Below are 9,142 nucleotides of genomic sequence, written 5' to 3' on the forward strand. Positions count from 1 at the left end.
CCATCTTCAACTAAGGGGGTTGGGAAAACTGGAGAGCTACATGCAAAAGAATGAAACTGGACCACTTTTTTTTTTTTAATGTTTTTTTTTTTTAAATTTACTTTTAGGAGAGAGAGAGACAGCGTGAGCAGGGGAGGGTCAGAGAGAGAGGGAGTCACAGACTGAAACAGGCTCCAGGCTCTGAGCTGGCAGTCAGCACAGAGCCCGACGCGGGGCTCGAACCCACGAACCGTGAGATCATGACCTAAGCGAAAGTCGGACGCTTAACCGACTAAGCCACCCAGGCGCCCCTGGACCACTTTCTCATACCACACACAAAAATAAACTCAAAATGTGTTAAAGACCTAAATGCGAGACCTGCAACCATAATAATCCTAGAAGAGAGCACAGGCAGTCATTTCTCTGGTGTTGGCTGTACAACTTTTTTCTAGATAGGTCCCCTGTGGCCAGGGAAACAAAAGCAATAATAAACTATTGGAACTACATCAAAATAAAAAGCATCTGTACAGCTAAGGAAACAATCAACAAAACTAAAAGACAACTTATTGAATGGGAGAAGATATTTGCAAATGATGTATCTGATAAAGGGTTAGTACCCCAAAATGTATAAAGAATGTATACAACTCAACACCCAAAAAACAATCTAAATAAAAAAGAGAGAAGATGTGAACAGACATTTCTCCAAAGAAGACATCCAGATGGCCAACAGACACATGAAAAGATGCTCAACATCACTCATCATCAGGGAAGTGCAAATCAAAACCACAACGAGATATCACCTCACACCTGTCAGAATGGCAGGAATAAAAAATACAAGAAATGAGTGTTGGTGAGGATGTGGAGAAAAAGGAGCCTTCATGTACTGTTAGTGGAAATGTAAACTGGTGCAGTAACTCTGGAAAACAGTTTAGAGTTTCCTCAAAAAATTGAAAATAGAATTACCATATGATCCAGTAGTTGTACTACCGGGTATTTACCCAAAGAATACAAAAACACTAACTCAAAGGGATATAGGCACCACTATGTTTATTGTAGCATTATTTACAACAGCCAAATTAGGGAAGCCCAGTGTCCACTGATAGATGAATGGATAAAGACGATGTGGGATATATACAATGGAATATTGGTCAGCCATCCATAAAAAAAAAAAAAAAGAATGAAATCATGTTATTTGCAACAACATGGATGGATCTAGAGTATAATGCGAAGTGGAATAAGTCAGAGAAAGACAAATACCATACAATTTCACTCATATGTGGAATTTAAGAAACAAAACAAATGAACAAAGGGGAAAAAAGAAACAAACCAAGACAGAATCTTAACTATAGAGAACAAACAGATGGTTACCAGAGAGGAGGTAGCTGGGGGGGATGGGTGAAATAGGTGAAAGGGATAATAGTATGCTTATCTTGATGAGCACTATGTAATATACAGAATTGTTGAATCATTATATTGTACACCTGAAAAATATAACACTGTATGTTAATGGCACTGGAATTTAAAAAAAATTCAAGGGGCTCTGATGTATGGCTAAGATTGAGAACCAGTGCCCTAAAGTAAGCGTCAAGCACATGGATTAATATTTTATCATTTCTTTCGTTTTTTAAATGTTTATTTAGTTTTGAGAGAGAGCGAGAGAGCACATGCTTGCACATGAGAGAGCGCCGGAGGGGCAGAGAGAGAGGGAGACAGAGGATCCAAAGCAGGCTGTCAGCACAGAGTCCAATGTGGGGCTCAAATTCACAAGCTGCAAGATCATGACCTGAGCCGAAGTCGGACACTTAACTGACTGAGCCACCCAGGGGCCCCTTATCTTTTCTTAATTGTAGTAATTGACATAGGTGGCTAGGAAGAAGACCGTCTTCTCCTAAAGGAGAGACCAATTGCCACATTCCCAGTAGTCCTGAGGGCCGTAAGGAGACTCATGTAGGAACTCAGCTCTTTGATTGTGGTGGTGACAGAAAATGACTTTGTTATCTGAAGCCAATTTAAAACGATATGCTAATTAGGGGCGCCTTGGTGGTTCAGTCGGCTGAGCATCTGATTTAGGCTCAGGTCATGATCTCATGGTCCATGTCGGGCTCTGTGCTGACAGCTCAGAGCCTGGAGCCCGCTTCTGATCCTGTGTTCCCTCTCTCTCTGCCCTCCCCTGCTCAAGCTGTCTCTTGCTGTCTCTCAAAAATAAACAAACATTAAAAAAATTTTCTAAAAGGATATGCTAACTAATAAAATGACAAATCAAGCTAAAACAAAAAGAATAAAAGAACAAAGTGGTAAGACGTAAAAAAAGGTCTAAATTAATATACAAAAAAGTAAATTTTAGGACAAATTAGATACAGTAAGAGTGAATGTTTATAATCAAAAATTAAGCTGCATTACACTCAGGTTGCGTATATGAAATACCCAATATTTGATCATGTGAAACAAATGATAACAAATTCATATGGCTCAAAAATAATGTGGTTAAAAACCAGATTTAATGATAAAGCAAAACAAGATGAAAGGCAAAGCATCAGCCTCAGAGAGAAGACCCTCTGGCAGAGCAAGAGCAGTGCTTTGGCTGGGTGCCCACTTGTCTATTCTAAGCTGGTCTCACTGAGGCCTGGGACCTGGGGTGACAGGGACCCCAGGGAAGTAGGCTCTTGGCACTGGCTTTCTGGTGTTTGTTTGGCTGTGTGGCCTGGGACACCTGCCGGGACCCTTAACGGTTCTCAGAGAGCACTACTAGATGGTTAAGTAGCAAGTTGTTTATTCTGACTGACTGGCAAACAGCCTGTAGACTGCCAAGATTCCTACTAGACAAGGCTCGGAGGAGGGTACTGTTGGCAGGCTGGTCAAATTTGCAGGTTAAATTCAATTTATTAAACATTTATTAAATTCCTCCTCTGTGCCAAGCCCTCTAGAGGGCACTGGGGATATGGCAGTGAACAGGAAATCAGAGTGGAATCTTTAAGGGCTGGTGGGATTAGGGCCCTGGAATGGGGTGAGGGAGCGCGGCAGGTTGGGTCCCCCAGGAGTGGACTTTGAGATGAGGTTTTAGCATACGGAGCTGCTGGAGCTCTGGGCATCGCACTCTGTGAAAGGGAAGGAATCAGGATCAGGTGCTGGGAGAAGGTGGACTGCAGCGCAGTCTCAACCAAGGCCTCAGCTGACCAGTGCGGAGCTCTGAGGCTGGAATGGCCCTTCGCGGTTGTCTGATGTCACAAGCGGAGTCTTGAGCCTCTATAAACCCCCAATGACCAGTCATTGGATGTGACTGTCCTCTTGGAGGAGGCAGCTCTCTCCAGCCAAGGGTAGTTTCCAGGTGGAGATAACGGCTCAGGGAAATCAGCCAGAAGTGCTCTCAGCAGCTGGGACAGTAAGTTCTGATGGGGAATCTGGTGTTACGTCATAATGTCCATTACAGGTAGTGTCTTAGTTTGCTCACATTTCTCTAACAAAATACCACAGCCTGGGAAGCTTATAAACCACAGAAATTTGCTTCTCATGGTTGTGGAGGCTGGAAGCCCAAGATTGGGGTGCTAACATGGTAGGACTCTGGTGAAGGCGCTCTTATGGGTTGTGACTGCGACATTCCATTGTGTCCTTACATGGTGGAAGGGAGGGAGGGATCTTTCTGTGGTCTCTTTTTGTTGTTTTTCTTTTCTTTTCTTTTTTTCTTATGTTTATTTATTTTTGAGACAGAGAGAGACAGAGATTGAGGTGGGGAGGGGCAGAGAGAGAGGGAGACACAGAATCCAAAGCAGGCTCCAGGCTCTGGGATGTCAGCACAGAGCCCAACATGGGGCTCGAACCCATGAACCATAAGATCATGACCTGAGCCAAAGTCGGATGCTTAACTGACTGAGCCACCCAGGCACCCTTATTATTATTATTTAAATTTTTTAAACATTTATTCACATTTGAGAGACAGAGAGAGACAGAACGCAAACAGGGGAGGGGCAGAAAGAGAGGGAGACATAGAATCCGAAGCAGGCTCCAGGCTCCGAGCTAGCAGCACAGAGCCCAACACAGGGCTCGAATCTGGGGCCTCTTTTATAAGGGCACTAATCTCTTGATTTGGACACCGCTTTTAGAACCTAATCACCTCCCAAGGACCGCATTTCTAATATCTTGGGGTTAAGATTTTAACATATGAAATTTGGGGAGGAGGATACATAAACATTCAATCCATAGCAAGTAGTGATAAAAAAAAATGGCTAGATAGAGTCATTCTGTACAAGATCCTGAATGTGAAGTGAATCAATGAATGGTTAGTTGACTGGATCGTCCCTACTAGTCATCTATGAAGCACCAAAAAAACAAACTCACCTTTGATGGCCCAGGCAGACATGATGTAACCCCAGTGAAATGAGCAAAGTCTTGAGTTGGGTGGCACGTGGAAGATGTGTGATGCGCCACTCTCCCATCTGGGCTCCACACACTCACAGTGGCATGTGGAGGGACAAGGGTGAGGCGAGGTGTGGAGACCAAGCAGGTCACTGCCGTGTTTGCAGAATCAGTGGCTACTTGGTACAGAGGAGAAAAGACTCTGTGGAGAGGGCGTGAAACTGTCTCAGAGTGGACCTGGGGAGGAAGGCAGACCACCCTTAATGGAGGGAAGACTTCGTGTCAGTAGCAGGCAACAGTTCCTATGGTGAGAATTGCTAGACAAGGGAGTGGGGTGAACTTCTCTCCCCTGGTGACAGCTTAAAAGATGTAACATGATCAGAGGAAAATTTTTAAATGAAATACGGAGATATTGCTAAGTGAAACTCGCCTTGGCCATTCCTTGTAGCTGGAGACTAAGATATGATAAAAGAATGATAAAAAAGAGATTTTTACAGATTTCGTAGAAACTATAAGAAGAAACTGGAGTGGGGTTGGGAGAGTTTCTGCAGAGGACAGTCGCAGGGATCAAAAGGGAAATGGCTTGAAATACGGATAAAAGGGAATGAACTGAAACCATATGTCCAAGATATTTTTGGGCACAGCACCTGCTGTTGCCAACAGGCACATGGTGAACCCACAATGCATCTCCCGAGGGCCTACACAGAGACCTCACCTGTGGAAGGAAGCCTTAGGGAGTTCTTAATCTCACTTATTCAATGGCAGTCTGAGGAAGCCGATGGGCTTATTTCAGTAACATGTTTTTACATTCATGACACAAAATACTGAGATTACAAATACAGTTCTCAAAATATTAGCAAGACATGTTTATAATATAGCATAACACATTACAGAACCATATCTAGTAGTGGATTTAATAACTATGTATCTTTCAAGTAGTGCTAAACACAAGTATCTTTAAAGATATCTACACAAAGGTATGTTCAAGCATCATGGGATATGAAAAAAATGTGTGATTTGCTGACAAAAGCATGGGTCTTGCCAATACTACTGTGGGTTGTTACCTACATTCATAATTGAGGGAAGTGCTAAGTGTTATTATATTAATGGAATATTAGTTTAGCTACACATTAGTTAAGGGTTTTTTTCACCCCAGTTCAGGGACCCCCCAAATCCTGTCCCATCTGAGGACCCCAGGTCAAGGGTCCCTAAAGTGACCACAGTAGGGAGGCAGCAGTCAACAAGGCTGGGGAGCCGTTGATGGGTCAGATGTCAAAGGACCCACACTATTGATTAGAGTCTGGTGAGTCTCTGCTATTGCCTACCCTCCATAACTCTATGCCCCTTTCTAGCATTCAAGGTTCTTTCTTTTTAATCAGACATGGAACCATCATCCCAATGAGGATAAAGGTAGTAAATAAAATTTCTTGATTTCACTTCTGCGAGGATTTCCCCTGGGGAAGAGTTAAAAGCTCTAGACAAGGATGGAATTAGGACTGAGATCTGGAAACGATAAGTTCGGGAGAAGGTGTGAACCCAAAGAACACCTTCACCACCTTTCCCTAGCATGTGTTGTTCATTCAGAAACAGAAGAATGTTGGGGGGCTTGGGAGGCTCAGTTGGTTAAGCATCTGACTCAGACTTAGGTCGTGATCTCACCATTTCGGGGTTCATTCCGGGGTTCAAGCCCTGGGTCGGGCTCTGTGCTGACAGCTCAGAGCCTGGAGCCTGTTTCAGGCTCTGTGTCTCCCTCTCTCTCTGGCGCGCGCGCGCGCGCGCACACACACACACACACACACACACACACGCCAGCGCGCGTGCTCTCAAAAATAAACATAAAAAGAAAAAAAAAAAAAACCAGAAGAATCTTTTCCAGAATCAGGGACCCTTGAGCTAAGTTCTAGGGATTTCATGTTCCACATTCCTTTCTTGTGTCAGTTCACAGTGTTTCATAGAGATGTATTTATATCAGAAAATGGCCAGATTTCACGTCTGAGATTTATCAAACCTGGCGTGATAGAATGAATCATTGATCTCAATTCTCCACTTCCTGTATACCTCCATGCCCTTGCTAGCGCTTCCTAGTGGTCAGAGTTACTCCCTGACCCCTTGACGCTGATCATGATCATGTGACTTGTTTTGGCCAATGGGATGTTAGCAGACAGGGTATACTCAGAGTGCCTGCGCAGTTGGGAGTTGCCTTTGGTGCTCAATGCCTTTTGTCGTGGGAAGAGCATTCCCTGGGTAACCACCCCGCGTGGAAAATATGGAGACACGTAGAGTATATCTGGACCTGGCCTGTAGCCTGGAACTAAGCCCGGCTGAGCCAGCCTTAAATTAGCCAACTTGCAGCTGTGGGGGCCTGAGAACTCAGTGCTTTTTGCTGTATACCCCTGACTTTGGGAGGTGGTTTTTATCACAGCATGATTCTAGGTAGAGTTAGTACACCTAGCAATGTATTCTCAACGCAGTATGGTTTACAATAAACTCACGCTTTAATTTATTCGTTGCTTAAAATCCTCTAATACAAAGTTTATGCTAAAAAAAAAGATGCCTATTCGTTTAAGTTCGATATTTATATATTTTTAGACTCTGGCAGTTGGTCACTCAAGATATTTCAGTGCATTGAATACACATAAGCTGATATAACGCAGGAGAAAATAGTGGAGTGGTAGTGAGGGAAGCACAGAAGACTGTTAGATGTTAAATTCAGCAAGTATTTATAGAATTCCTAATTATATGCAAGGTACTTTTCAAGGTACTAGAGATGGGCGGGTAACAATCCCTGCCTTGTTGGAGCTTTTCCTCCTAGCTTTCCCTTATTGGATATGGGAATTACTCTGTTCCATAGCAAAACAGGTCTCTCCATATCGAACCATAAATTATGGGAGTGAAATCGACAGGAAGAATAAGGAAAGTTCACACCCACTGAGACTTCAGTATGTGGAACGGACCATATCATGAAGGGAAAAAGTAAGAAATGGGTGGACACTCAGGAAATAAGTAGCAATGAGTTTTATTCAAAATGGGGGAGAGAAGTTTATCTCCCAAATGGAAAACCTAAAATAAATAAATAAAGTCAAATCAGAGAGAGGAAGTGGCTTTTTTTCTTGCCAGGCATTGACCCCAGTGTCAGGAAAAAGAAGAGAAATGGACTCTTAAGTTGTTATTAAACAGTTATGGCCTCTGCCTCCTGGGTAAAGTAACCAGAGACTCTGTTACTAACCATACATATGTTGTCACATGTTCTCTACTTCTTCCAGGAACTTTTTGCCCGAAGAGTTGTAAGGTTATCCTAGGCAACCTGAGTGATCTGTCTAAAATATCCACTTTATTGGGCAGCCCTAGTGCTGGTTCTGGCCTTCACTTCTGGCCACTTACTTCCCAGACATCTGCAGAAGAAGTGAGAAAGACAGATAATTTGGCAACCTAGTCAAACATCTAAATATATGGAAGATTCTGGAAACAACAATGGCATAAAGAAAGTATACATTTATTTCTCACTCACATGAAAATATGGGCAAGCTGTCCACGATTGGTACAGTGTTCCATGCTCTCGGGGACTCAGGATTCTTCTCCTGTTGCTGCTCCTTTTGTGGCTTTGACCCCTTGTCCAAGATGGCAGCATTTACGCTCCAGGCAGCACAATAAAGAATAGGCCAAAGAAGAAGAGAAAAAGGGATATTTCTGCTGCTTCTTAGGGAAGAGACAATACTGTCATTTTACATTCCAGTGGCTGGATTTTATTTATTTGTTTATTTGTTTATTTATTTATTTATTTATTTATTTCAGAGATAGAGAGAGAGAGAGAGAGAGAGAGAGAGACAGCGTGAGCATGGAAGGGTCAGAGAGAGAGAGAGGGAGACACAGATTCTGAAGCAGGCTCCAGGCTCTGAGCTGGCTGTCAACACAGAGCCTGATGTGGGGCTTGAACCCACGAACTGTGAGATCATGACCTGAGCCGAAGTCAGACACTTAACCTACTGAGCCACCCAGGCTCCCCCGAGTGGCTGGATTTTAAACATCTTGCTTCTCTCAGCCACTTCTGGAGGTTGAAAAAGAGTAATTTTTTTGGGTAGCTACGTGTCCAGCCAAAAATTAGGGGATCCAGCCCAAGAAAACAAAGGGTAGACACTGGGGATGGGTTAGTCAGAATAGGGAGGCTATGCTGTGGTACAAAGAAACCCTAATATCTCAGTGGCTTGACGTAACTAAGCTTTATTTCTTGCTCAGGAATCTAGGTTGACGTACATTCTACTATCACTGAGCTGAGTCACCTAGAACCCAGGACCTCTGGGACAACTCAACTAAGGAAGAGAAGTCACGGCGGAGGACACGGGCTCCTGAATGCTTCAGCTCACTAGTGGTATAACCTCATTTTTTCTCTCAGCACCTCTGCCAGAGCTAGTCACGTGGTCTCCATCTAACCGGCAAAGGAGCCTGGGAAACATTTGATTATCATCAGTGAACAATAAATATCTAAGTATCTCTGCCATGGGTTAAAACATGTATCTGTATCGCTTCTTGGCCATTTGGCTAAGAATCAGGTGTAAAAAAATGCATATGTGTATATGCATATACAATGATTAATTGCTAGAGCAAATTGAAGTTTTGATTGAACACATCAGCATTTAACATTCCTTTCTTCCTCTCAGCTGGCTTACATGTGGCTTGGAGCCTCAATTTCCTTCTAGCCCTGTCAATTTGCACTTTTCTTACATCCACAGTCTTGAAGAAACACCATGAGAGCTGATGCTAGATTTCCCATCTGACACAGAGGAGGTCTCCTTTTAAACAATAATAAAAATAGCCT

At 43.3% G+C, this 9,142-nt stretch overlaps 1 long non-coding RNA gene across 1 annotated transcript; it reads left to right on the plus strand.

Moving 5' to 3' along the window:
• The first annotated feature begins 3,463 nt into the window (after positions 1 to 3,463).
• LOC120225740 lies at positions 3,464 to 8,822 on the plus strand. The gene is made up of 2 exons (XR_005526884.1): positions 3,464 to 3,529; positions 8,563 to 8,822. It is a non-coding gene; the product is annotated as an uncharacterized LOC120225740 (long non-coding RNA).
• Positions 8,823 to 9,142: the final 320 nt, after the last annotated feature.

Source organism: Hyaena hyaena, unplaced genomic scaffold (genome assembly GCF_003009895.1).
Source record: "Hyaena hyaena isolate Hyena2069 unplaced genomic scaffold, ASM300989v1 scaffold_16, whole genome shotgun sequence".
Lineage (NCBI taxonomy): Eukaryota > Metazoa > Chordata > Mammalia > Carnivora > Hyaenidae > Hyaena > Hyaena hyaena.